This window comes from Columba livia, chromosome 1 (assembly GCF_036013475.1).
Source record: "Columba livia isolate bColLiv1 breed racing homer chromosome 1, bColLiv1.pat.W.v2, whole genome shotgun sequence".
NCBI lineage: Eukaryota > Metazoa > Chordata > Aves > Columbiformes > Columbidae > Columba > Columba livia.
In genome coordinates, this window is record NC_088602.1 from 174703931 (window position 1) to 174731440 (window position 27510).

Here is a 27510-nt window from a genome sequence, read left to right on the forward strand (position 1 = left end):
CAAAGCATAACCAGTTACCAGTACAAAAGCGTGGAGGAGAAGAAAGAAGAATTTATTTGGCATAAAATTTACTGTTTAGAATTGTATCATTTATAGCACATTGCATCCATTCTTAAACGGTCATGAATACCACTCATTCCTTTTTATTGATGAGAAGAGGAAACAACACACAGAAAATGGAAACAGTTTACTGGGATTGTAAGGTAGGAGACCAAACATCGCAAATTCTAAAATCTCTGAATAAAGGACATCTCTATCAGGGTCTAACGCTCAGGGAAACATTTACATCTTGAAAATATTCCTATCTTTGTGGCTGCTGTGGGTGGATAAGCTCCTGTAACTCTGGTAGGTAAAGACAGATGGGAAATCCCTGCAGAAACATCTTGCAGTACTTTAAAGCTCCACTGAAGCTTATGGCAGAGTTTTCATCTTTTGGGGTTTTTTTTCCTGTGTTTTATTTCCACTATCAGTGATGCATGAAGGAAGCAAAAACTGCAGATAAATAGAGGTTCCTGTTGCTCAGGTTCCCTCAATAGTGAAAGTGACATAAACACATCATTTATAGTCAGAAAAAGCCAGTAGCTACAGCATGTGTTTCTACCACTATAAATTTAATAAACAGATTTCCCTACACCACCCTGTTAAGCCCCACTGCAGCAAATTCCTCTTTATACATCAATCCAACCTACCAGGTAGTGTTCATCAAAAGTAAATCAACACTGTGATCTAAAATACCCATTTTTCTAAGGTAAACTGAAGTGGGACATCAGGAAAAAGGTATGGATTGGAGGTTTTTCTCTGAAACAAAATGTTCTACCAGTGGCTCTTGGAAATGCTCACTGAGGGATGATAATCACCTAATCTGCTTGAGGGTATTATAGTTCAGATATGCATTGAGGCAATTCAGAGCATCTAAGCTAGGCAGTATTAACATCCCTCACATGGGAGGTTTTTGTTGATCATCATCTCAGCAGACTTCATTCATTTGTGCTGTCCATCATTCATCTCATTTTCATTCAAATGCTTGTCTGGTCAAGATTACTAGCAGGTCAGAAAGGCCTGAGGGTAAGAGCACCAAAAATCAGGGTACATCATGCTGTGTGAGGTGTTGTGTTGGAAGACACTGTCTGGAAAGTTCATTAGATGAGAAACTGAGAGACAGTGCATTCTGGAAATACTCAAAAATAGCCAAGCTCTTTAGGAAAGGTGGACACAGTCAGGCTGTAACAGTGCAGTCACGAGTTGCAACTGCATCTTGCGTTGCTCCTATTGGCCATCTCCTCGCACCTTGCACTTCGTACCCCCTCTTGCCAGGTTGTCTGCCAGCTGATTCTCATCCATCCCTCTGTATTGGCCAGGTTCAGGGTAAAAAGGGAAATCACACCATCTGGATCTGCTGCAAAAAAGTCACAGAGCAGAATGTCACCAGCATACTGATGGCACAGCAGCCAAACCACAGCTGCCACGTGAATCCTCAGCAGAAGCTGCGACAAGAGTGAGTCTGGTGGGACACACCTCTGAGTTTACTGACAAGGGAAAAACTGAGCTAATGATCAAATCTTGCCAGATCCTGTCAGTAGAGGCACTGGGAATCTCCGATCAGCTTCACTTAAAGTTGTTGGCAGAGGAAGCAAAGTTAGCAATGCCGTTTTGACTTAATCCATCATTTGTAACAAGAAGCCTCCTCAGAGAGCAGAAAAGATTGTAAGTCCTAAGCGTGATCGTAGGAGGACAGAAGAGGCAGATGAGCCTTGAGCAGTGTTGCTGTGGCTCCACAGCCTCTCTTGAGCAGGAAACCTTGCACTGAAGCAGTAATTAGAGGCTAATCAAGGCCTATTAAGAAGAGGCCAAGAAGGTGATTGCTTAACTGTGCTTCTGTAAACACCTACAGTTCTCATCCACAGCAAACCAAGGTGTTTGCAGTTCTCTCTTTCCTCTTAGTGCACTCACCTTGAAGCCTCCAGTTCTCCCCATGTCTCAATATCCAACATAAAGCAGATCCAGGTACCAGAGTGGCCAGGGAAACACACGACTTGGCAAGGCTAAATACGTGATGCTTAACCCAACTTTCAAGTACTTGAGCCTACTAGATGAAGGCTGGTTTGGGCAGCTCTCCATGGAGTGGCTACAAGAGAGATGAGCACTGCGCCATTTTTTATGAAACTGGTGAATACTTTGACCTTTTAATTCCATTTCATCTCTACAGCTGAGGCGTAAAAGGCATCCTGTGCAGAGCCGTCCCTGGTGGAGTGAAGACTTGAATACACAAACTCCCACATTCATGCACTGGATGTACTGGCTGGCTTTTTCTATGCCAGAGACAGGCTGTCCTTGAAAATTAAGGTGATTCATCTCAATTCAATCTATAGTAAGACATTCTAAAACCTCTCATCTACCCTGCATCATACAGACACTTAACACAGGCACATTATTATTATTCTTCATAATGTACAGTGTTCCTTGGTTCTTACTGGCCTTCTGGCTTAACTCCTAGAAGTTTTATGTTCTCTAATATTAGATGAATAATGTATTTGGCCCATTTTTCTTTTTAAATACTGAACCTTCAATTACAGCAATATAATCTAAATCAGAAAAAGGGTTTTGTACGGGCTTTCTTACATTGACACAGAAAGTACTTCTTGGCCAGCCTTGGATGTCAGAAATGGTCCTGCCGGACCAATGTGGAGCCTGGAAGGTAACTTGTACACATTAGAGACTTCCAGAGGGCGTTAGGGCAAACAAGACACATCAGATATAATAGATATAATACCATCTATTTGGTCCCAGAGAGGAAGGATTTAACCATTATCAGACTGTATAATCTCCCAGGGATATGTGTTTAGGATGTCTTAGTCCCTCAGCTGTTCTGAGTCTGGAAGACTTCCATTTATCAAATGTTCCTTATGCCCCTTCATATGAGCTGAGACTTCTTACAACCAGGGAAAGGGTATAAATACTGGGATAAAAATCCTTAGCCCATCTATGAGGCTGGATAATGCGATCCCCATCAGCTCAGGTCTGTCCTGCATGGAGGAACTTGCCCATGGTAGTGGCCAAGCTCTTTCTGCAGCAGCCCTTGCAGGACACTATCTCTCTCAAGCTATGAAGTACACCTGGCTTGGCATGACGAGACCCCACACCAGTGCTGGCAATGCTGTGGAGAAGGGTGGATGCATGGAGAACCGCAGGGATGCCAGCACTAGGGACCTCCAGTAAGAGCCAAGCTTTGCTGTTCTCACAAGGAAAATGGCACTCTGATTCAGCAGAGATGACATCCCATTCTCTCTATAGCTGCCTCCCAAGATTTGCCTTCCTGAAATATCAAGGTTGAGCATATTTTTCAACAAACTGGGCAATTACACCAACTACAGAAATGCAGATGCTGCCAGGCAGCTCAAACATTTTGTAAAGAGTGAAGCTTCCCAGTGCATCATTTATAACCAGCAGGCTGTAATGAGAGGCTACTCCATCTGGGGAGTGAAATACATGGAGAAATCCAGTAAGAGACCTGGACAGATGACTTCAGGTGGAGGTTCACGAGGCAGCAAGGAAGTAGAAAAGAGAAGGAATGGTGGTTAAGGAAGCTTTAGTGCTGCAGGTTTAGTTGTATGATGGCCGAGAGGGGAAAGCAAGTGCTTTAGCAAGTTCTCAGTACTATCCCAACAAAGGTTTTACTTCTTCCCCTCAAATTATTTGTACTGAAATCAACTTTCTATTAGCTACAGTATGCCTTGCTCCTTCCACTTTTACATCCCTGACAGTCATTAACAGCCACTACTTCTACCCTTACACCTCCCCTCCTGAGCAATGCCTGGCCTTCAGTATGTATATTCTAGTGACTTTAGCTGCTCCACCACATCTCTGCCCTCCCTGTAGTAGCTGGTTTCACATCCTGCACAAGCAGGTCAGGTTCTTCTATTTTGTTGCCTAGGTGCCTGGTGTTTATGTGTGCAAACATTTCCATTGTTTCTTTGCCATCACAGCTAAGCTTGGGCAACAAAAACTCAGTTGACATGTAAAACTGTTAATTTAGTTTGCAAGTATGAGATGTGATTCATGAGGGTAGATAATCCTGCTAGGAAAAAAAAAAAAAGGTGTCAGTTTGCTTTGTTACCATCTTAGGGATAAGTACTTTCCTACACTTACAGCCAACGACAGGCAGTCTTGTTTCTGGAATTCACAAATGTAGAGAAATCCAATGTATTTACTGACAAGGCTCAGCTGGGGGAGGCTGGGCTGACAAGCACATAACCTTATATCCCCTCACTTCAATTTCAGGCTTCAGGGCCATGAATGGAGTAGCTCAGGGAGTTATATTTAAAGCACACAATATGGGGAACGGATCTGCAAGTGTGTTTGTGTGTTTAGTGCTGTATCACTGCTCCATTAAAACCACTTAAAAATCCTGCACAGGTTGAAGTCTGCCAATTTACAGTCAGCTCAACAGAAACTGAAGCCTCAGCAGGTCCACCCTGGTCTGATGAAGCTGTTCTCTCTTTTGTATCCTATCACTAGTAAAAATCTACTGTAATCTGGCTATTTTTTCTATTTGTGCTAATTTTACAGCTGCATGATGTTTGTGAGAGAAGCCTTGGGGACACCTTGAGGACACCCAGACCTTGATACAGGGCTGGGAAATCATGGCATCAAGCAGTGCACGTTTTCCTTCCTATGCATGCTAACAGGCTTCATTTCACCATGGAAAACCCAGCTGTGGAGACCAGGAAGCAACACCCAACTTGCTCAGACTTTCACCTTTGGGCTGCAGCCCTTACTGTAAGATATGAATTACTGAGCTGTGGCAGGTCCCTTTTCCCCACACCCGTAGCTCTATCAGCTCAGAGCCTGCCCGGGGATTAAGCCAATCACAGCAGCTGACTGGACAAGGCAGCTTTCCCACTAGAGTGATTCTGTAATGCTATTTTGGGGCAAAAAGCAGCAAATCAGATCTTGCCTCTCTCACAGAATTTGAGGTAGAGTGTCTACAAATGGACCCTGCTTTTTATATGCTATCTGTTTTTTGCTATGAGAACTCATTTTGTGTTCTTGTATTCACAGGGAATACAAGTAGCAGCTGTATGTATGGTTGATATGATGCGCTGTTATTTGTATAAGGAGCTGGAGCTCAGGTAACTATACTTACTGCTCGTTTTCAGATAGGAAAGATTATTTAAAATTGCTCCCCTATTGGAATCAGGTCAATCACCTTTAACATCAAAAATGACAACAGGAACTTGCTGCAAAGGTTTGGATTTGCATACAGACCTGACTTACATCTAATTGCAGTGAAAAGCTATCATCTTGCTGCCTTACACGTGAACTTAAAGCCATAACAAGCTTACCCCAGCCCCATAAGCAAACAATGCCTCCCTCTCAGCAGGCTTAATGTGTTCTTTATAACCAAGACATCAAAGGACAATCCTCCAGCAGAACTCAAGGCTGTCTGGTAAGCCTACCCAGGATGGCCTTGACATGGGAGCAGGGATGCTGTTCCCAGCTGAGACGCTGGGCAGAGCCTGAGCCCTTGGCAGTCTGGCATTGGGAGCTGCTCAAATGTCTCTCCACTTTAATCTGAGAAACAAAGTGCTGCTCCTCAAAGCCAATATCCAACACATGCAAAGCCTCATGCAAACAGCACTTGAAGGGAGTGACACACATGACTAAGGACTCTGAGAGAGGCGAGGACAAGCTGGCCAGGCCTCAGTAGACACCTGGGGCTGTAAACGAGGGTGGCTCTGCTCCCTCTTGGTCACAGGCAAATGCCTTGGGAAGCCAGCACACTGCTCCAGTTGGGGCTACTGGAAAAGCAAGGAAAACACTGTCTTTGGGAGAGCTGGGAAAACCTGAAAATGTGCATGCCAGGGTGCACCCCTGCCAGACATCAACCATGCTTTTAAAAAGAGAACCTCTTATCATCCATAGAATATTGCTGCATTGCATCAGTAATAGTGCAACAGAGAGAAAAAAAGAGCTTGAACAGTCAGGAAGGACCTTCCCAACAAAGAAACTCACAAGGGCAAATGTTTGTTTCTTACTTGTGGCAAACTTTTTGGTGTTAAATCTAATTTTGACTTTTTTTTTTTTAAACCTCATTCAAAAATAGACCTTTCCATGGCGGTTGACAAAACAAAACAAAACAGAACAAAACAAAAAACCACCACCCACCCACCTTTTGCTTATGCTTAGAGACTTATATGACTTTCATGCCCATCACAACTAGCTTTTGCTTCAGAAGAAGAGTAAAAAAAACAAGGGATATTTGTTAGGGTGATCTCAAAATTGACTTCAATAAAAGTGACGTTGAGATAAACTTAAGGCATTGGTATAAGTACCAATGATGCAATCAAATGGAAAGTAAAGAATTATGGGATTTTTGCTTGTTTTATTATTCTCCCTGAAGAGAAGTGGTATGAATATAGAGCTCTTCTATGCCAAGTACAGATATGACATTTATCAGATGTAATAATCATTTCCTCTTACCACGTGCAAAAATCTCAACACAACTGAGGCTCTAAGGACCAGAACACTATTTTTAATCTGTGTTCCAATATATGAATCACTGTAACTGCATAGCAGCAAAGGTAAATTATTACTTTAACCAGAAGTTTCAGCTTTATTTGGTTCAGTTTTAAAAATACATTCTCATGTGGTTTTCACAGTGTGGCAAAAAACTATCAAAATTGTTTTCCACAGAGTATGCAAGCTGTCCGTTTCACACAAAGAATGGGCAAAATGAACTTAAATTGGCACTATATCTACTAGCTACAAGAACAAAAAAAATTGAGTAAATGGTTGAAGATTGGCTCAGGAAGTGACAGGCAGATTAGAAAAACCATATTGTAGACAAGGAGGAATTTTCCAGATTGCAGCAGGATAAAACTTAAATTAAAAACTAGCTAAGCATAAGCCTGAGTTAAGGATCAAATGGGAGCAGGAAAAGGAGAGTTTTGGTCTAGTAGGTTCATGATATATTTCAGTCAGGCCAAGATGCTCCGAAGATGAAAATGCAATGATTGGTTGAGGAGATGGATAACTGTGAATATGAGATCAGTACAGAACAGATATAGACAATTTCCCGAGTAGCATTTCAGGTGCTGGTAAATGTTGCTGAGGCTCTGGTAAAGTAAGCACATAAACACTATGCTTTGAAAACACTGCTTCTTTGTTTGCATTATCTATGTAATTCAGTGCTGTTTTGGACCAGTCCTTAAGTTCTTGGAATCCTGGTTTCCCTGAAACAATGCAACTTCCTTTCCTCTCCCCTTTTGCAGGGTTGTCATTGCAATGAAGAGTATTGAGGGCACAAGATTTCAGGTACAGCAACATGTAGTGAAGACACACACACACACAAGCCTACACACCCCTTTCAGCACTTAAATCACATTTGGATTTTGTTCCGATAGTAACAGCCCAGAAAAAAATAACCCTTTGTTTGGTAAAGTAGCAAAAAGTCACACAAGGGTAGAAAGCTCTAGGGGAAAAAAAGTACTGTTTTTAATTTTGCGATAGGACAATGTGAACTCCCAGCAACTTTCAAGTGGGATTTTTCTCTTTGTGTGAATGAACTCTAACATGTAGAGTCTTGTGCAGAGAGTCCTTGAAATTTTTTGGCTCTCTGGATACTTTTGCATTAGGGTAAAGGGAAGACCTTGAGAAAAAGCTTCTGAACACCTGCAGAAAGCTTAAGGACACTCGGAGACAGGTTCCTCCTACCTGACTGTCTCTGTGCACCAGGCACTGCCAGCAAAGCCAGCCTATTTTACCTGTATGGTGGTATATGGCAATTAAAATGAGCTCTTCCTTTGCATGGGCTGGAAACCTGGTTGCTTTGCAGCGTGCTCATGCCCGCGGCAATCGCTTCCCAGTGCCTCCCCACAACCCCCTGCCACACAGGGGCAGCAAAATTGGGTGCAGAGAGGGAGGCCCACAAACCCAGGAGGCCGCGGTGAGCCTGTGCCACAAATCCTGGGGCACTCACATCGCCCAGGGCTTTCTTTCTCCTCCCATTACATTTCCTTTTTTTAATCTCAAGGGAAAACTAGCGACTCCTGTCCCTGACTAATAGATACATTGTACTGGAATACAACATTTTGTTTTCTTGTTTCTTCACATGGTGCTGCCGCTCCCTGGGTGGGAACACAAAAAGTGGTCCTCTTTGCCACGAACAAAGCAGCTTTTAAAATGATTTAAAAAGAGGTCACAATTAAAAAATAATTAAGAAAGAACTCATCTGTTTTTCTTTAAAGCCTGGGCTAATGCCACCGAAATGAGATCTGGACACAGCTCTGGGAATCTTTTTAGTGGAAATACTTTCTAGGATGTAAAAAAAATCAAGTGTTTATTGGGTTTTGTTTTCTTTTTAAAGGACTCCACTTATGATGAAAATCCTTTGAAAGAAAATCTGCAATTTCCCCACTCAGCTTTTCAATTCTAGTCAGCTTTGTCCCATACATCACAATTACTTCTTGCTGTTCATATCACAGCAATTTTGGCTAACAGATGTAGGCTCTAAAGTGAAGCCAGCTGAGACAAAGCTACCTGCAGACAGTACAATCACATCTTCAGTAATCTCAAACCTGACACGGATTTGCAGGCTTAAATAGTCACTTTAGAATCAATTCACCTCAGCCTTTAGGCAGGTGCAGTTTTTAGCTGGATGTGGTACTTATATTCCATACCATGCAGTTGTAAATGCCTAAACACAGTTGAGCTGGTAATTTGTGCTCCCTAGAAACTGAACATCTCCCCTTGCGGCAGCACGCATGATGCTTCAGTAGTATTCAAATCATAAAAACAAACAAACAAACAAACAGAACAGAACAGTAGGAAATTCAAGCTTGTATTTCTCTCATCGCCAGACCTCAGCATCCAAACCTGTCCCTGCCCATTTTTGTGCCACGATTTCTATTCTGTTGTGGGCTAGTGTGTTCAAGGTCCACTCATCACACCCCACATCCATCCTTGTTGAGCTGCTGCACATCCCTCTCACAGCTGCTGTCAGATGTTTCCCAGGCCTGCTGGGACAGCCGGTGCTGCCCAAGGCAGAGCTGCCTCTCACAGCAGTGCATGGTGTCCCCAGGGATGGCATTGCCACCGATGGCATCCCTGCTGATGGCATTCCTGCCAATGGCATCCCTGCGGCACTCAGCCAGGGCCAGGCCATCAGGGAGAGGGCGGGATCCTGCATGCTCGGATCAATGAGCAGTTCAAATGCAGCAGTAACAGATGCCCTGCCAAAGTGCTGTAAATACATGGAAAGTACCTCTCCCAGCCAGCAAATTACATTACCTACACACAGCCCTGGCTCCCAGCAGGGCAGAGGCTGGTGCTCGGTGCTTCCACAAGGGATGCCCAAAATATTGAGGCCAAGGTCTCCCCAGATTGGTGCAGGGTGGGTGCTGGCACTGCTCCCTGAGCTGCATTGCTGTGGAAATAATCACCTAGCCGTGTAGCCACACATCAAGCAAACGTGATAGATTGACATTTAAACCCCTTTTCTCTGAAGAGGCTGTTGTAAATATGTAATACATGACAGACTGACAGAAAACAGGGCAGATATATACGGATTGCAGACCAGCTATGTGATCATACCAAAGCATGTCACCTTCTCCCTTATTCACTCCTTCCCCTGTCTCTGCCATGCACTGAGCACCCCAGTGCTCCACACCAGCAATCGCGATGCCCCTTTCAGGGACCAGTTTTCTCCCTCCACTTCGCACTCACTGGTGCCCCTCTGAAGAGTGTTGTACTCCTGACAGGAGGGGGAGATGCCTAGACACAGGATTTTACTGCCCCCACACCCACATACATGGGTGCCACATGCACTTTCTGCCTTCTGCCTTAGGAGAGCTTGATCAAACCAGGAGCACAGGGAAGGAACAGAGACTTCCCTTCTGCAGAGTCTTTCCTCCTGCAACATCACCAAATAGAATGGCAGCAGAAATAGGAATCATGCTCATTTCCTCCTCTCACAGTTTCCTGAGTAGAAAAACCACAAAAGAGCAGAGAAGAAGCCACCAGCACTTCTGTGGATGCACTGCCATAGGCTGGCAGCTGGCTTACAGGCTACACTTACCTGCGCTTCTCTGAATTCATGTGGATTTGCTGATTTATGTTGAAACAAGATGAGCCACCAGTCACCCTTTTAACTACTGACAAATCACACAGTTCCTTTTTTATCCGCTTGCCCCTTAACCCAAGATTAGTAGTAAAATGACATTCAGAAAGTCACTTAATTGTGTGGCTTTATCGTAAAGATCACAGGAGATAGACAAACACTAAATAAAAAGTTTGTGTAACTGTTCAGTCATGGCTTTCAGAAAGCAGGGGAAACCCTCTTGAGGATGACTCTTCCCCACACGGTCTTGCAAGCCTGTGATTAAATGTTGTGAAAGACAGGCAGTGCTAAGCAACAGAGAAGACAACACACAGGGAGCCAGCCCCCAGGTTGGAACAGACTTCGGGCTGTGAACTCAACCTTTCCAGCTTTCGAGGAGTTCTGAATTGCCTCACACAAAGATTAGTAACCAAGCATTCTTCTTAAAATGGCTTAAAGCTAGCAAAGCTCAATCTTGAAGGTCTCTGATGCCAAAACAGGGCTTTCCTTACCATCCACAGCTGTGCATGCAAAACATGATAAATTAAATTAGCTATTGTTTCTCCAACTGTTTGTTGCTACTAAGAGCATGTTTTTGAAAAAAAAAGAATAAAAAAGTGGAATTTAACAATGAAACAAAACCAGCCCCATTTTAGTATTTGTGTACATAAACTGAATGCAAGAATTCACATCCATTTGTGCATTGTTCCCTCCCTACTCTCATACCAATTAATGAATATACATCAACTAGCTGAACGATCTGTTGTCCAAGGCTCTGGATTTTTGGCTTAGTGCTGCTATGCTTGGCACTGATCACACTAATTTAGAAGTTATTTGGATGTTCTAGCTTGCCATTATTTCATTATTTTTTTTTAAAGTGAAATCCAAAAGAATTATTAATGCTCCAAGGAGAGGCTCAATTGCTTTAAAAATCTGACTGAATAATGCAAAAACAGTGAGACTGTTTCACTCCGAAGAGAAGACCTCGCGATGGCCTTGGTTGGGCTTGTTTTCCCAGAAAGAGCGAACAGATTGAAGCTGTTGAAGTGGACAGTTCATTCCTCATTGTCAGGTTCCTGGGCTTTCCACTACCACTGAGGATGTGGAAAGTACAATGAAGGAAACATCAGCTTTGCTATTTCATTTCAAAACTACTACTACAGATGAAGGCTCCTCTGAACTTGTGGGAGGGTAGAGGACAGGCCCTTCTTCAAGGGGCTGGCCATGAAGCCATATTCCCCCATCCCATCTCCAGGAGGATCCCACACCTCACAGGAACCTCAGATATATCTCCCAGTCCAGTTTTCTCTTGCCAGTGTACAAGCAGTCCTTCACTTATATTCTTGGCAGGAAGACTTGCTTCATAAACAAGTGTTTGAAAAGAAGCAGCAGATTCTCTCCTCCTTCAGTGCCTAATGATGGCAAACAGCATAATCAGGGGCTGATTACAAGACTGATTTCCGCTTTGTAATTTAAGACGTGGAGCAGGTAATGGCGTGTACTGCACACCATGTGCCATAGCTTGCGTGTTGATCATTCCATGCCATAACCTCAGCTCCCGCAAGGCAAGGCTTTTTCAAAAGCATTTCTCATTTCTGGGAAAGTTTTCTTAAGGTTGTGAGAGACAGAATAATGTCCTTATTCCAGCTGCAATAAAATGTGTGTTCTGAACACGTAATCCACAAGGCACAGGCTGAGAAGATCAGAAACCCAGGAGGACTAGGCAATTTTGCAGAATCCTTTGTGAAAATGTCAGCAACCACACAGTCTGTTCCAATGGTAATAAGCTCAAACAGGGTGTTTAAACATAGCCATTTAATCACCCAAATGATAACCCTCATTATATTGTGTAAACCTTGTCACAAGTTACACTATGGCAGGAGCAGAAAGGGTATTGAAAAAGGAAGATAACCAAAGCTGTACTATTCAGAGCAAAGAAATACAAAAGACAAGGACCCATTTCAATAAGAAGTATCTAAGCCAGCTGAATAGAAACTAATAATGAAATAATAAACAAAATATAACCTGAGCACAACACAGCCCTGGCACTATAAATCAAGCGGGGGAAAAGAGGCACAACATTTTTGAAGCTTGTCAAGCCACACTAAACAACCAGCTCATCTCTGGACTGTCACCAGCATACCCAGCACAGCCTGGCAGAGTGACCTGCCTGAAATGCACAGGAGCTGCTGTAAGAAGCAGAAATTCATTGCTTGCAACCCAGCAGAGAGGCTGAGGGGTGGTAATCTCACTGTGCAAGCTGAAGTGTACGCAAAGACAAATAACTGCTACTTAGAAAGAAAAACTTTGAGGTTTTGTTACATTATAAATTTTTTTTGTCTTTTTTTTTTTTTTTTTTTTTTTTTGTTACATTATATAGTGTATCGGTAGTTTAGAATGCCTTCCACTGATCACAGGCATCTGGCCTGTGTTCTAGTTTCATCTTCTGCTTGTCTCTTCCACCAAAACCTGATATCCAGGCAGTGTCTTACAGTTACGGCTTCTTTCTGCACAACTCCAAAACCATCTCTCCTCACCCTACCAGGTTTTCACCACTTCCATACTCTTGACTGTTATTGCCTCCTCTCTGGCAGCTGTTCTGGAAACACTGCCGCCCTTTCCTTTGACATCATGACCAGCACAAGCACATAAAATAATAAATATAAGAAATATTGCAGCTAAGACCATTTTTACTATACTTCCTTCTTGACCCCTTCAAGTCACCCCATTGATTTCACCTTTCACCACCATCACCTTTCTGTCCTACCTCTCAAAACATCTCGGGATACAATTGCTGCCACGTCATCTCATTTAGAGAAGGATCGTTACTGTCACTCCATCACCAGGAGCATCCTCAGTCACCTGAAGCTCCATTTCTCCCAGAAGTCAATGTTTGCCTTCTCCCACTTCTCCCTTTACCATCAGCAAAATCTCTTTCAGTATTCACGGAAGCAACTTTCACCCACCCACCTCCAAGCTCACTTTCCCCACAAACTATCCTGAAGGAACAATTCGAGGAAGGATGGTCATGCAGCGAGCTGGAGCTTCCACTCCCCCGAGAGGAAAATAGGGCTCATGCTGCCCGTCTTCCTGCTTCCTTTTGTTTTGCACATCAGATGTACTTGAAGACCAAGACTATGATTTTCTATGCATAACACTCTGCTTGAGACCTCTGCTATGACTGGCTTTCATGTAAGTATGTTTAAGGGAAAATATTACGAGTAGTGCATTTCTAGTAATGAGACTTAAGAAAAAAAATAAAATTCATGTCACCTTTTACATCATCTTGCTATTTTAATCTAATTCATATTAAGAATTTATATTTCTTTTAACTAGTGTTTGTGAAAGACTTCAGAATTTGGAATCGCAACCAGCACTGTCACATGCCAATGGCATATGTGTATATGGTCATGTATACACACATAAAGACCTCTGATGTTTAGTCTTGTAGATTCTCTTATTAAAAAATAAGACCAGGTTTTACTAAAGATTTCTCATCAGAATTCACGAAGATCATGCATCAATTTTAATATTTATTTAAAACCAACTGTGACCTTTTAGAGGGTCACTCAAGGGCTTATTACATTTTTCTATCCAAAATGGAATTGCTTTAATTTTAGGGGCTTAATGTCATTATAAAGATGAGGAATGGCAGAGTACAGTCAATTGTAATATGGCAGAATGTAATAAATATGGTTTAGTGCAGACTGAAGTGACTCACTGATTTACAGCACTGAATGAAAGCAAGCATTTTCAGAGAGAAAAAATAACAACTAGCAAAAGTCTTTGCGTAAGTGAAAGAACCGGAGAAGGTGTACTCTGAGCTTTGAACTTCCCTCTTTATCACCTCCCAGGAAGCTGACAAGGGAGAGGAAGGGCAAAGACTTTCATCTCAGGTTCTGTGGTGGCAGCCGTACAGCAGGATGCACGTGCCCTGAGTTGGAGCAAGCCTGATGGACAGCCTGGCATCAGCACGCCCCAGGTGAGGTTGTATCAGTATTACCCAACTGAGGTACACACTGAGGTGTTTCATTAGATTTACAAAAATGGTTTGTCAATTTTTTATTTTTTTTTTAATTAAATTTGATTTCCTCTTTCTTTCAAAATGCAGGAATCTAGGAGAGCTGAGGCAGCCTGGCAGAAAGGCAGCCAGGTTTCTGTCTGTGTTTTGGCAGAGGTTTGCTGACCCATTTCTGCAAAACCTTTTAGTTTTCCTGCAACATTGCTGGGTGGCTCTAACAAACAGCCAGCTCCTTGCTTTCCTCACTACTGTCTGTGGATACCCAGATCCCTATGGAAATGCAGAGGGAACATATACATATTTGAGAGTAGGGTCTGTGATTCTTTCTGGCTACTGGCAAGGAGGGAAAGGGGAAAAGACACTCATGTCCCCAGTGATGTCTTTGTCATTTCTGGGAGCAGGCTGGCCCTAAGAGATACCTTGACCTCACCTCTGGCTCTTGCCATCAGCTGGAGCCTCCTTCAGCTGGAGGGAACAGTTTCACTGCAGATTTCTAGGGCTGGAGAGCTGCGAGCATATCTGTCTACTGAATACTAATAATCTCCATGTGTTATGCAGCTTGACTAACTAATGTCAGTACTCATTCAGCACAGAAGATAATAATTTGAAGAGAGCCACCCCTGCCAAATGTAACAATCAGAAATTCACCTCCTCTTCCATATAACAAGTACAATCCCATATTTTGAAAATCTCATCTGTCTATCAGGATATTCACCACATTCTGTATTCATCCCAATGGCTGCTGAGCACTCACTTATCAAAGCATTTGTCTGCAAAGTGGTAAAGAAATATCCATTTAATTCTGACCTTTAAAGAAAGGGGGAAAATGCTTAAGTGGCAGACTGGATTGCAAACAGGAGAGAAAGCCTTTGCCCTTTGGACTGCCATCTAAAATGAGTAGCTTGCGGAGGTCTTTGGTGAACTCAATCAAATCTGCAGCAGACAGTTGTCTGGGCTGCATCAGGCACGTTGCAGCGGCTGTGAAAGGGCTTTAATTCATCTCAAACTGGCTCCTTCCTGGGGAGGGACTGGTCCAAGCTGAGCTGAGGCTTTTGGGATGAGCAGGGCTGGACCTCTATTGCAAGGGTCCTGAGGGGGCTTGGTGAGTACCTGGAAGGTATTAGCCCCTGAAAAAATGCAGACTTGGTGCTTTTGCACTTATTTTTCTCAGCCTAGGGTCAAACAACTTCACAAAGAGAACCTAATGTGAAGGGACATAGCAATAAACAAGTTATTACCAGAATTGTTAATGCCTACTTCCATTTCAAAGCATGAAGCCTAATTTCCTCCTTACACCTTTTGCAGTGCTCAGCACTCTGTGGAGACTGTTGGTATATAAATAACTAATTAGATAAGGCTCCATTTATCTGAGAAAGCCACAGTCTTCTGAAGGCAGGCTCACAGCAGAGCAGAGACTGCATGAGTTGTATAATGCGCTCCTGGCTTTTGAAGGAAAGCCAGGCCAAGTCCTGCATTGCTTTGTTGATTGAAGGCATACTTTCCCAAAAAAAAATCAAAGCTTAAGTTGGGTTCCCAAGTCTGTGTTTAAGCTTCAGAAGTGCAGCTGGACTTTCAACCTACCAACACCCTTGAAGTCAGCCTGTGTTCCAGGAATGCTGGAAGTCAGACCAGTTATGTAGAAGCCAAGATCTGGCAGCATGGCCAAGATGCCCAGAATGCTCCTCAGTGTTTCAGAGGCGTGCAGGAGGCCTTAGCTAGAAACCTCAGCCAAGATGTGGGCAACCATCATGTTTTTCTTCCCTTCTGGAATACAAGAAGCATTTCAGTGAAAACAGTGGTGTGATTTTTTTCATGCCCTTGTTGCCCTGAGAACTGTCCACCTCTGCTGATGATTAGCATACAGGGTTTAGTCTCTGTTTTAGACTTGGTTGAGCATCAGACTGGATCCTGGGACATTAAGTACAGACAGTGGGAAAGAGAAGAGACGGAAAGGCATTATCTAAAGTAAAGAACTAGGAGACAATTCTGGCAGCTACCAAGCAATATTAGCCATTATTTACTTGTCATGGAAGTCTTTAAAAAAAATCAAATTTGAGAAAGCTTACATCCAATTACATATTCTCCCTGTTGTCAGAAAACAGAGTAAGGGGAGAAAATTACCCCATCCCTACCCAAAGAACACAGTTTTTACTGAGAAAAAGATTGCTCTGATCATTTTTGTGGATTGAAGGTTGACAAGGCAGCAGCAGAGTCTGTCTCTGGCCTTTACATACAGGTCTATGACAACAGAAATGCCTGAAATCAGGGACAGTTTCTGTCCCAGTCTTCAGCAATGAGCACAAATTAGATGGTATTAGACTCCAAGAGGTTTTTAAAAGGATCCAGAGATGAGAAAGGGTCTCCAGGCAACCTACGAAAAACACTGTTGATGTTGGAATCAGCTGGTTTGGGAAAGATGGGATGGTCTTCCGTGAACCGCAAGCAGTAGAGAGACATCCTGCACCTCCAGTACAAAGCCTGAGCTGTCAGAACATGCCCTAAGCAGTTGTCCAGCATCAGAGCCTTATAGGTGAGAGTTTTACAGAGTAATAGATAGAAATCTCTCTGGTCAGTCTCAATTTATTCTGGATAAGAAGGTTATTTCTGTTGGATTTAATTTTTTTCTATATAGGCACTGAACATTTACTCAGCAATGATGTCCTCGTGCGTCTGGTGTACTGTGGTGGCTGTAGGCACACTAACTTTCCATATCTCTTTAATATTTCCTACAGAGTTTTTTATTTTATAACACTATGCTACCACAATTAAGGTGTCCCATCCCTTGTGTTTCATGGTTTGTATCACTGCAGGATTTCTTGTCGTCATAAAGAACAAGGAAGTTAAAAGCCAAAGAAATTAGACCAAATTCTCTCATGGCAAAATAAAATTTAAAAAAAGAAAAAAAAAAAAAAAAAGAAAGTATTACTTGATTTGAACACAGTTGGGCTGTAGATTAGACACTGACAGCTGCCACAGGAGAGTCTGTAGGCAGCCCGTGCGTCCAGATGGTTAAGGTGAAAATATTGGGATAAATTTGAGGCCAAGAAGGCAGGTCCACTCTACAATAATCTGCAAGGTGAAGCGTGTGCAACAGTTAAAATGGGCCAGAATCCGATGGTGTGTTATTCCTGGCACTACACAGAAGAGCAAACGAGAACACCCATGCTTTGCAGAAGGTGGGCTGGTGGGTAGATGGGTTTCACACCGGGAGAGCAACTGTTCTGTTCCCTTCAATGCACAAAGGTTCTGTGATGGGATGAGGAGCGTCTTGCCAGTATTCTGCTAGCTTAGGGCTAGCGTTGGGCCTGATGAAAGAGGCAGATGGGCTGGGAGAACCGTCCATGTCAGGGAGCACCAGTTTGGCAGCAGTCACTGGAGCTCAGTGAGTGCAGAGCCAGTCTCTGGTGTTCACAGAAGGTGCTGAGATAACTGCACTGGCAAAAGTCACCACTCTCCTTAGCAAGAGATGAAACTCAGGGCAGACACCAGCAAAGCACTGGTGGCTGCTGGCAGGTATCCTTTAAGCCTGTTTGGAAAGATCTCTACTTGGCATGAAGGTGATGGGTTTTTCTGTCCTTTCAGCCTTTATCTCCTTCATTCAGTCCACTAGAAAGGCTGACAAACTGTTCAAATGACCTTGACAGCTCTTTGACACACGTGCCATTACTGAACTGAGATGAATAACTGATTTCAAATAGTCCAAGTAGCCCTATGTTTATAGAACTTCTAATTTCACCAGTACAGACACAGTAAATGGAGCCTGATATCACATTGCATGAAGGTCTTTCATACAGCAAGTTTATCCAGACAGTGGACATAATTTGCAACAAAAGAAATGCCAATTAGACATTAGGAGAAAAAATCACCACTAGGATGAACTGGACCAGGTGCCCAGAGAGGCTGTGGAGTCTCCATTCTTTAAGATATTCAAAAACCAACCGAACACAGCTCTGAGCAATGTGACCTAAGTTAGCTCAGCTCTGAGCAGGGGATTGGCTCAGGTGGTCTCCTGAGGTCCCATCCAATCTAAATTATTCTGTGACTCTGTAATTCTTCTATAATTTTTTAAAGACTTGTGATAAAATTACCCAGGCTTAAAGTAGACAGCTTGGGGATTTGGGGGCTTTCCTGTACTCCTTTTGATAGGCTCAGCATTAGAGAACACTTATCCAGCCAAAAGGCAGTTACGTGAGGATAAGAAAGTCCTAGAAAGCTATTTTCTTCTGAAAGGTTGAACGATGATGGCAGATAGGGTGAATTTTGGAATTTTATATAGACTTTAAACAGACATGGCTGTTGTCAGAATCCAGCCAGGCAGGTCTCCTCCTTGCTTAGCTGTACAGCCCCAGGGTCTTCTGAAGAACCAAAAGGGCAAATCAGAGCCTGGGAGATGCAACACAAATGACACCAAATCAGCACGGTGGTGGACCAGCTCAATCAGCACCCCAGAGAAGATGGGCTGTAGAGCCACTGAGTGTGGGGATCAGGGCAGTGGGTTGCAGGGGGCAGGCAGCAGAATAGTGGTCTCCTACCCTTCTTGCCATCAGAGGCAGATGAAGAAGCACCACTGGACAGGGGAAGGATACTATGCCATGAAAAAATAGATGCAGGACAACATAACGGCACCAGAAATGCGGAGTTCACAACAGCTGTTTTGAAGCTTTTCAAAACAAAAATTATGCCAGGTGGGAGAATAGATAATTACCTTTTTATAAAATAAGCTATTACAGAGTGTGAATGCTGATGGGATTGTGCTTTCAATGTTGTATTAATTGTGTAAGTCACTGCTTCTCATTGAAAAAGGGAATAGGAAAGAGAAGGTACTAACAGGAGGAAATAACTTCTGCTGTCACATTTGGGATGGTGAAATGCGACTCCACATGAGAGGAATACACCAAACCAGGGAGGACACCTCCCACTCCCGCTCTGAGGTGCCTGCTTGTCACAAAATTTGACCAAGCACAAATTCTGGCAAAATGTGGTTGCCCAGCATTTCTGGAAAATCAGCATCTTGATCTGTTTAGTCTGGAGAAGAGCTAAGGGAATACAAAACAGGCACTGATTTTTCCTGTTTTCCACAATAAAGGGATCTGGAGGGTTGGAGGGGTGGGAATGCTCCAAATGAGAGGGAAATATCATAAGATTTTTTAAAACCCCATATACGTTTTGACATGATGACTTGTTTGCAAAGGGCAAGCAGTAAAGACATATCCTGCACCTCAGTACAAAGCCTGTATCGTCTTGTATACAGGGAGGGTTAGGATTTATTTTTAAAGATGCTGTTTTAATTTTATTTTAAAAAGGGATATTTGGCTCAAACCTCTGCACACGAATATGACAACTTACAGTCATGAAGGAACATCCATGCATAAACCACTGCAAAATGCTATGTGGTTTTGACCAAAGGGATTTTTTTTTATGCTCAGTGCCCATTTTTCTTCCCTCCTCACAGCTAATACCTCCTGCCTCTGAAGTTAAGGATCTGCAATGCAAGTGTTATAATAACACACGTGAAATTATATACAGGACTGACAGAGTTACAGTTATTAAATGCCTTGATTACGAAACACAGCACGAACAGGCCCTACACAATGAAATCCTTTCCAGCAGATCTGTGCCAGAAAGCTAACCGGGACCTTGATCTGAGCAATTAAAGCAAACCACAACATTGTTTTACTGCACTCACCACCCTCAAAAGATTCAGCTCACTTGCTTAAATGATCGCAATTCTCGAAGGGTGAGAGAAATGTTTTTCTTCTGCAATTAAAGGCTCTTAAAAACAAAAGTTCTGTGCCACTGTTTCATATACTGCTCCAATCCCACTCTTAATATTCACTATTAAATATTCGTTAAACTATAACAGCCTTAAATTATATCAATCCATGAAGCAGATTTGCAGTTCACTTATTCAAAATTGGCTTGATAAGTGAGAACACTTATAAAATTAACTTCGTTCTGGGCCATTCCTAAAAGCTTGTTTCCATTTGATATCTTCTGAAAGCAAGATATCCTGAGCATAAGTAAAAATTCACAGGAACAAAAGGCTAACAAATTATAGTTTTTTGTAACTGACAATTGGATTCATGTTGTACAGAACAGGGTACCTATGCTAACTAGAAGGTCTGAGCTTGGTGAGAAACAACTTTTCCCAATATATTCTGGCATGAAAAGTCTATAGTTCTGTACATTTCAGTAAATCAGAGAGGGCTATTGTTTTATTGGTGTTGACTGTCAAATATTTTAAAACACTTCTGATGCAAAAATAAAAAGGCAGATTGCAAAAGTGTAGTTACACGAACTGTACAACATTAAATAGAATAATTGTACCACATTTTACGTATGGTAGTAATGAACAGCTAGATATCAGAATGATAAAAAGGTGTCCAGAAAGCCAGTTGTATCTTGGGCTGCATCAGAAGGAGTGGGACTGGCAGGTCAAGGGAGGTGATTCTGCCCCTGTACTCTGCTCCAGTGAAACCCCATCTGGAGTCCCGCATCCAGCTCTGGGGTCCTCAGTACAGGAAAGACATGGACCTGTTGGAGAGGGGGAGAGGAGGCCACAAAGATGATCAGAGGGCTGGAACAGCTCTGCTGTGAGGACACTCTGAGAGAGTTGGGGTTGTTCAGCCTGGAGATGAGAAGGCTCCGGAGAGACCTTTAAACAGCCTTTCAGTGCTCAAAAGGGGCCTATGAGAAAGATCGGGACAGATTTTTTAGATGGGTGTGTTATGACAGGACAAAGGGTAATGGTTTTAAACTAAAAGACAAGAGATTCGGGCTAAAAATCAGGAGGAAATTTTTTACAATGAGGGTGGTGAAACACTGGCCCAGGTTGCCCAGAGAGGTGGTAGATGCCCCATCCTTGGAAACACTCAGGGCCAGGCTGGACGGGGCTCTGAGCAACCTGATCTAGTTGAAGATGTCCCTGCTCAGTGCAGGGGGTTGGACTAGATGACCTTTGAAGGTCCCTTCCAACCCAAACTATTCTATGATTCTATGATATTCTAGACGAGGGGTTTTTGTACTAGCCTTATCATCCAAACACCTTTAAAAAGTGGTTAACACCTTTCATGATTTGGCTTTCCCCTTTCCTCTCCTAAAAGATTATATTCACTTTCTGCTGTTATGTCCTAATGATGTTTATTTTTATTACTTCTGCTGTTGTTTTACATCCTGCTCTCTTTTTCACACAGACTGGAATGTACTTAAACACGTCACCCAGTTGGGTTATAGCTGCACATGAAGTACTTTCTTTCCATATTGAAAATCAACACATCATTAGCATGATATCTGTGGAGGACTTTGATTTAACACATAAATACTTACAAATGGTTCAGTATAAGACATGCTTCTATCACTCTGAAACGCAATCCAAATCCTAAATGTTAGGCATTGCCTGCTTTGCAGAATGACTTGCAAAGTTTCTAAAGTACATACCAAACTAGGCCCAGGGGAAAAAAAGTGATGAAATTATGTATTTGACGGGTGCCTGTGTGTGTGTATTCAGGTTATCCAAGTCAGTGCGTGATTGTGTCAGCACTCTGCATAGCACTCCAAGAATCTCACTCAGTTTCACATAAAATGTTGCATCACATTTCAATGTGGATTTTATTATCTCATCTTTCAGAAGAAGCAGGAAGCACTGAGAGAAGCTGCAGTATAGTTAAAAGAACATGATATCTAATAGAGTACTTTATTAGATCCTTCCTTATGGGACACTTCTGCTAAACATAACAGAAATTTAATGTATTGCCTTAGATAAATATATAATAGGAATTGGGAGTTATTAATGCATCATAAAAATTCTATTCCACCAAGAGTGGTTACCTTATTAATTAGGAATAGCAATCCTGAAGATTCAGTTATTTATATGATTTTAATTTAGTTTCAATTCCAAACGAAAGTTTAATTATAATTGCACCTAGTTCACCCAGAGGATGAAAGGGCCCATTTAACAAAGGACATTTTGCCTTCATTAAATGATTACAAAGGGAACTAGGAATTGATGATATTTTACTATATTGTTCCAAATCCCAGGGGATTTGCATCAGATATGCTCCATAACATTTAAGGAAATCAATTCTGGAACCACAGTAAATGAATCCATAAATTACACTTTAATATCTCAAAGTGCTACCTTCCTCAGATGGAATTTGTCACTCCCAGGATCGATATGGGGAGTACAGGGTTAGAGGACCTTTATGGAGAGCAATTCTCACAACTGCATCATTATACTATGTTTCAGCATGTCACGTTGCCAATGCATTTGTATCTAAATGAGCAGGCATCCCTGTCTTAGACTGAAGGCTAGATATAAAAATTTGCTACAGGTTAATCCTCTGTTTCAGAGGAAATAATGGAAATCATGTTAACCAAACTTGACAAATGCATGGGGAAAAGCAACACCCATAAAAATGATTGAAGCAATTAACACTTCATAGAGTTGGTGTTGTGGTCTCAGTGCACAAAAATCAAAATAAATGCTCCTTTTCAGCACGGACTTATTGAACAAATACCTCCAGAGAATTAGACAAGCAAAATTGCCCTCTTGTAATGTCCACATTTCATCAGCAAGTAGAGGGCTTGTTTAAACCCCACACAGGGAAGGGGTCTGTGGCAGCTCTTTGTTTAACTACACCGGCAGCAAGAGCAGAGCACCACGAGGGCTTTATTCAGCGGGAGTGCCAGGTTTTTGATAGGCACTCTCATACTGGGACTCCGGACTGAAGAGCCTCACTACAAAGGCATTTTGCGTGGATAATGCTGTAGTAGCTCTGGTGGAGACAACGGGACCTGCTGCCACCTCTGTGTCGACACCAGAAATCGGGCAGCTGACAGCAAGGGGAGTCCTATATAAAAATGTAAGATTAATCATATGCTGTAGCTGGGGGGGGGCAGTGCATATCCATGTGTCTGGCCCTGAAAAGGAAGAGCAGCACTGTATTTTCCCACTACAAGAGCAGGAAAGGAAAGAGCATGAAGGAGTGGAGAGCCAAAATTAGAAAAATCCTAATTTTCTATCTCTGTTACAATTTTGCAGGTGAAACTGTCCACATTAGCAAGAGCTATGGTCCAGCAGCAACCCATCACTACTGAGAATCCTGCATCTGCCCTATAAGAATTTGTGTTTTTTTACTGCAAACTGGACACAGTCCCTGTCCTCCGGGCCCCCCTGTACATGTGGTATGAGTCTGGTTGGAGGACAGCCGTCCCTGGGGGACCACACCAAGCACAGTGCTGGCCTTCCTTCTTCCTCACATTGACCACTGAAGCATCTCTCCACCTGCCACTTGCTTACTCAAGCCCTCACACAGAGGAAACCCCTTTTCCTCCTCTGACTCCCGCTCCTGGCTTATTTCTGCTTGTTTTGGTTTGGGGCATTTAAAAGTGAAGATGCAGTGCCCGCTAGCCCAAGGGCTCACTGCTGAGGAGCACGAGAGCAGTGTCAGCTGTGCTAAGTCTTATGGCAATAGGAACAGCTGGGGGTAGACGTTGGCCCCTGACCTCTGCCTCATACACTGTGGGGTCCTGCCACTATCCTGTGCCCCATCAGGGCTGCATCATGATTTCTAACCTCATTCCCTTGCTTTTCAAAGGGAGAGCAAATTAATGGGGGCAAACAGCAACAGACTCTGCTGGGCATTGCAGGAGATGGGCAAAAGCTGGCACTGTGCTGCCTCATGGCATAAGAGCTGAAAGCTTCCATTCTTGATCCTTATGTACATCTGCAAAATTGTCAATCAATGCCGGGTTTGTTGCACAAGAAAATGTGAGAAGAGCTCGCTCGTACATTGCCAGCAAACAGCCTTGTGTAAGCACTTTGCTCCTCACTCTCTGCTACTTGCTCAGTCAAGAAAACGCGCTCCTCTCTGGAAAGAGCCAAGATCCCTTGCACAGGGCACAGCCTCCTCCTGCTTTCTGAAAAGTGGTGCAGCAGCTTCTCTTCATTCCTTATTTTCTAGGCTATACCATCCTGAAAGTGGTACCCACTATTACAGCCATGCATTTTACCTAGTGGATTAAAAGGAGTGATTTTGAAGCACCCAGAGTGAAAGGGGTTGCTTGGTTGTTCCTGCTGTAGAAATAGCCTGGACTGACGCCAGCATCCAGCCACAGGTCAGTTCCATCATGTATCACAGGGCATTTATTTATCATGTCATTGCTTCTCATCTGCTCTGGCAATTGCAGTGTAACTGACAGGAGATGCAAGCGTTTTTGTCTTAAAAGAAAAAAAAAGAAACAAAAAGCTAGGGAGTCCCTTGTGGCTTTTCAGCCTTCTTTAATGGTACCTACACCCAGCATGAATTCAGTAGTAAGAAAGAGCATTAATCCTGCGATCAGCAAAATTCACCATGGTACTCTTCTATTTATTTTTGGAAATCAGTACATTACCACATGTGCATCTTTTTTTCCCTAAATCAAAGAAAATCCTCTGCATATAAGAGAGAACATAATGTTTTAACTTGTTATCAGATCAGAAAATGAGAAATGCCTTCATGTGTGAAAAAGTGTAAGCAGGCAAGGGGAAAACAGAACAAGAAAGCAGCCAACCCCCTGTCTTTTACAAGGTTACCACAAAAAACAAACAAATAAACAAGTTTTATTTTCTGATTCCCCTTGCCCTATTATGCTAAAAGGATATTTTCTCTGGGATATGCAGCAAACTGAACTTTATTCAGATGGCATCAGGGACACTGAGGTACCAGCCAGCCTCATGGATTTTTGTAACAAAGGATGATTTTTCTTCCACAACTTTTTGCTTTAAAATAGTTGAGGTATTTAAAGTGTTTCTCCTTTTATTCTCATAGTAGCAGTCTGTAAGTGTCAATACAGGAAAAACAAGTCTTCTGATTTTTTCCTGAGTCTGGGTGGGAAGGAGACCTTTGTATCTAAGGCAATACCGAAGTCCCTGGAAAAGTTTACCAGACTTAGCATGCACAAAACTTACAGCATGGAAAACATTTTATATGTGAGAACCAGCAGTTCTCAGACAATGACAAAATGCAAATCCAGAATAGCACAAAACAAGGGCTGCTGTCTGGAATGAAGCAGAGCGGCCTGGAGAAGCTGTTCTGAGGACGGTAAAGTATACACGCTCAGATTTGGGGGCAGGCAATATCTCTGGAAGTCAGCCTCTGGGAGACTAAATTTGGATACCTAAAATTAGAGGCCATTTTTGAAAATACGATCCTGGGTGGAAAATTTTGCATTGCACATAAGCAACATGCCATTTTCACAGGCTTACAACCACTTATTCCTAAGCCAGCATGTTTTTCAAATACCAGAAAAACACCCCTGTTCAGTCAGGATGAAGTTATTTGACTAGTCAGAGTTCACAAACTAAGGCAAACATTAAACACAAACAGAAACAGTTGCAGAATTATAGCCTGGTATGTGAAAAAGCAGTCAACTTGTGCTAGGTGAGCTCAAAAAGAGCTTCCCCATGAAATGTTTTTAAAACCAGTCACAGATAAACAGATCTTAAATTGGCTCCATTGAAGCATTGCTGTTTTTCCTCAGGGAGCCCAGCTGCATGTGGCATGACAGCTTTCCTCTTCCTCCTGGAAAACCAGCCTCTGAGGGCATTTTTGGAGGTAGAAGCCACACTGTGGGAAATCCAAAGCCTCTCACATTGGGATGCACCCACCAAATGGCACCGGGCGATGTGAGGGGACTCAGCCCATGGAACAGTCAGCAGGGAATGGCTTCAGCTGCTCTGCAGGTCAGCCCCTTGCAGAAGTCACCTGCAGAACCACAATGATGACCCACACCAGCACTTCTGTCCTTCCCATACAGACAGGCAGCATTTACTTACTCAGACAAATTAAATATTTGGGGGAGAATAATCAGCTCATAGCTATGGGGAAGTTACCAAGCTGATTACTGAGAAGCCGCTCTTCTGTGTGACTTCTGTGTGACTATATTATATATATATGTTGTGCAACAACATGGACCTGTGACAACTCACTCTGCTGTTGCCATTACCCAGCACTGTTATCCAGCAGCAGTTTCAGTTACTGACATTTCCTTAATCATCCTTCCTTCTTTTTATTTCTCATGTCTCTCTTACTTTGGTTCCAGGTAATAGGAACAATGTTATATTCTTCATTTACATTTAATTTGCCTGTGTGTGCCCCCCACGTAGTTTGTACAAAAACAGTCTGTCAGTTCCTCCCTCAGAGAGTTAACACTCAGGCTTTCTTCAATTTCTTTTGACCCCTACTACAAAATTTATTTTGATGAATTATTTATGTCTGGAGCTCCCCAAGGAATTATCATTTGTATCTTCTATAGTTTCTGCCTGTCACCAGCTATTACTGAATTACATCAGCCGGACAGCAGCTGCCAGTAATCAAACCAGGTTCCTCCTCGGCCTTGGCTTTTTGCATCACCCAACGGACACAAACCAACCAGCTCCTGGAGCAGGTTATTTTACAAGCTTGCTCCCTTGCCCATTTTGGAGGCTAAAGTTGGGTTGATTTGATTTCCTAATGATCTTTGTATGAAAGGCAGTAATAAAGAAAAATATGCTGTTACTTCCGTGCATTTAGGAGGGCAAAAGATGCCAAACCCAAAATTTATCCTAGCCTTGGACTAGAATATACTTGTATCTGGCTATGCTCATTGTCAAGTAAAAACAACTGTATTTTCCTAAAATTACTTAATTCAAACATCATCACCAGGAAGCAAATATACCTACAAGCTCCCTAAGCCCTTCTTGAAAAATAAAGCAAACCCCTGGGTGTGAATATTTACTTATCCAGCAATGGGCCTTGGTTGTCATCTCCTCAGTCATTCATCCAAAGCCAGAGAGGAACATTGTCGTGTTTTCCAGTCACCACAAGAAGTGGATTCTTCTGGGCTTAAGGTCCTTATTGTTAGATCTTAGAGCAATTAAAAGCTTCACAGAAGCCCTTTGAACATGACTTCTTATTTACCCTGGCAATAATAAATATTTATGTGTATTAAGCTAAACAGGCAATAAAATCTTTATAGGATTGGAGTTTTAGTCAGATAAAACCTCTGTGTACAAAAAATCCAAATGTTGACCTTTTTTCATTTGGTTAACTTTCAGTGAATTTTCTGTGTCTGAAAATGAAAGCTCTATACAAAATTTTTGCAGTGTTTTCAGTTTCACATTGAAACTGACTTCCTCTGGTTTCTTTCATTTTTAATCTGTTTTCTCTCTCTCTCTCTCTCTCTCTCCATGTTCCTGTGGCAAAATAAGCAAATGCCAAAAAGGAAAGAAAGAAAAAATTGTGAAGCGTGGGAAGAAAAACAAAAGCAAAACCTAACACTTGGTGCTTTTGACAGTATTTCAAAATAAATATTCAAAATATGCTTGAAAAATGTTTTTTTCTAGTCTTAAAGCAGCCATCCATAATACTTTCTT

The 27510-nt window shown here is 42.5% G+C and overlaps 2 long non-coding RNA genes across 3 annotated transcripts; one reads left to right on the plus strand and one right to left on the minus strand.

Moving 5' to 3' along the window:
- Positions 1-31: 31 nt before the first annotated feature.
- On the minus strand, positions 32-13001 carry LOC135578152 (uncharacterized). The gene is made up of 2 exons (XR_010469495.1): positions 12864-13001; positions 32-1396 (listed from the first exon to the last, which is right to left on the minus strand). It is a non-coding gene; the product is annotated as an uncharacterized LOC135578152 (long non-coding RNA).
- Positions 12889-27412, plus strand: LOC135578143 (uncharacterized). 2 transcript variants are annotated; one of them, XR_010469490.1, is made up of 4 exons: positions 12889-13288; positions 13951-14078; positions 23158-24233; positions 25638-27412. It is a non-coding gene; the product is annotated as an uncharacterized LOC135578143 (long non-coding RNA). The 2 variants fall into 2 exon arrangements; XR_010469489.1 differs by lacking the exon at positions 25638-27412 and having other exon boundaries at positions 13151-13288; positions 23158-24728.
- Positions 27413-27510: the final 98 nt, after the last annotated feature.